This window comes from Carlito syrichta, unplaced genomic scaffold (assembly GCF_000164805.1).
Source record: "Carlito syrichta isolate Samal-C Ts95f unplaced genomic scaffold, Tarsius_syrichta-2.0.1 Scaffold281088, whole genome shotgun sequence".
Taxonomy (NCBI): domain Eukaryota; kingdom Metazoa; phylum Chordata; class Mammalia; order Primates; family Tarsiidae; genus Carlito; species Carlito syrichta.
Window position 1 is genome coordinate 176835 of NW_007225184.1, and position 2456 is coordinate 179290.

Consider the following 2456-nt stretch of genomic DNA (forward strand, 5'->3'; position numbering starts at 1 on the left):
ATTCGCCTCAGCCTTCCAAGTAGCCGGAAATACAGGCGCGCGCTACCATGCCCGGCTGATTTTTTGATTTATTGCAGAGATGAGGTCTCGCTGCCCAGGCGGGTCTCGAACCCGCGGCTCAGGCAATCCACTCACCTCAGCCTCCCAAAGGCGCGGGATTACAGGCTGAGCCACCGAGCCCGGCTGCAGCTTTTTACTTTTTAAAAAATGTTGCCACTAGAACATTTAAAATTACACGTGTCATGCATTACATTTCTCTGGGACAGCGCTGATCTCAAGACAGAGAACATCCTTCCCTTGGCATTTAGACCTCAAGACCAGTTCTCCTGCAGGGATAACATGCTGGTGAATTTTGTATGCTGCTCTGGTGCTGATGCAGGCGAACCCCAGAATTGGGATTTAGTCCGAGAGGCTAGATGGGTTCTTGGCTTCACGCAGGAATTCAAGTGTAAGCCGTACATAGGAGACAAAAAGTAAGTTTATTCAAGAAATGGATCGATAAGCAGAGCAGCCCATGTGTAATTTCTAGGATTTCAGTTGAAAAATAAAGTTTTAATAAAATGACAGAGAACAGGCTTCTCCGCAGGCAGAGCAGCCTGGGTTGGTCTAAAAGAAGAACAACAGTCATTTGTCACTAGGGTTCAGTTTTTTACAGCTATCTCGTGATTATGTACTAAACAAGGGGTGGATTATTTCCAAGAAAGAGGCAGGGAGTGCCTGGAATCGAAAGTTCCTCCCCTTTTTAAACCATGTAGGGTAACTTCAGGAGTTGCCATGGTAATTGTAAACTGTCTTAACACTGGTGGGAGTGTCTTCTGCCATGCTAATGCATTATAATTAGTGTATAACGAGCAAACATGACAAGCAGAGGTGGCTTTCAATGCCATCTTAGTCTTAGTTGGTCTTTGGCTAGTCTTTTCACCACTCCTGCCTTGTCAGTGAAGTCCAAGCCTTGTGACCTTCGTTTTGAGAAATTAGTCCTGACAGATCCCTATTCCAGTTGGCTGCTCAGTAAATGTTACTGGGAGAAATGAATAAAGTCTTTTTTTTTTTTTCTCCCCTTCAATGAGGTTTGCAACATTAAAGTTACCATGGGCCACTTTCACTGGAAGCTGTCAATATTGGGAGGAACGGTGGCCCACACCTGTAATCCCAGTACTTTGGAAGGTGGAAGTGAGAGGATTGCCTGAGTCCAGGGGTTCGAGACCAGCCTAGGCAACTTGGCGAGACCTCGTCTCTACAATAAATCAAAAATTAGGCAGGCATGGTGGCGCACACCTGTAGTTCCAGCTACTTGGAAGACTGAGGAAGAAGGATCATCTAAACTCAGTAGGTTGAAGCTGCGGTGGCTATGAGCGTGTTGCTGCACTCCAGCCTGGGCGATGGAGTGAGACTCCAACTCAAAAAAAAAAAAAAAAAAAAAAGAATGGTGTGAAAACAAAAAAATAGTTAATTTGCTCGTTAGATTGACATTTGATGAATAATGGGGAGTAACATGGAAGAGGACACAGGTCAGTCGTCCTAGAGAACAATTTGGTCACATGCATCAAAGGTTTCAATTGTATATGCCTTGTATCCTAAAATTTTACCTTCTTGCAGTTTATTGCAAGAAAGTAACTGGGCAAAAGCACAAAGACATATAATTTTATCGTCAAAATGGGAAGTTTAATGTTCAACAATAACAAGTTAAGTGCATTAGAACAGAATGGAGATCATTAAAACATAGATGTTCAAAAAGCGAAGTGGAAAATCTAGTACAGCTTGTATGGAATGAACTAAAAATATGTAAATTTTTATATAAGTCGAATGATTTTTGGAAGAACATACACCATAATGTTAACAGTGATTATTTCTGGAATTGGTATAACTTACTGGTATTTTTTTCTCTTCTTTTGCCATGAGCACACATTACCTGGTGACACTGTTTTGATGGAGTATGAAAAGTGTAGGTCATGCAATAAAAGTCAACGTTCACTGAGAGTTATGTATAAAGCATTGCGCCAGGCATTGTGCTTGGTGGTGTTTGATTTTTTTAAAATCAGGTGCCCACTAGACTTAAACGAGGATGCTGGCCAAAAGGCCCACTTACCATCCAACTGCAATAATAGGACAGACAGGGAAACAAAAGATGCCAAAGTCAACATTTTTTCATGGAACAATAAAGCCTGCGGAGTTGACAGCACGGGGCTCATTGCGGCACAGCTCGGTGTGGGCGACACGCACAGAAGTAAGTAGGGTACTTTGTCCCTTCGCCGGCAAAGCGCCAGGGGCGAGGCGCCTCCGGTGCGAGAGAGCCTAGACTCTGGCGGGTTGCGGCTGCGCCGCCCTCCAAGTCTCCTGGGAGGGACGCTCAGGTGTCCCACGTGGCTGCGCCCGGGGCGCGCCTCCCGTAGGCCCGCAGCGCCCCCTGGCCCGAGCCGCGTCCGCGAGCAGAGCCGCCCGCGCCGTGCTCTTCT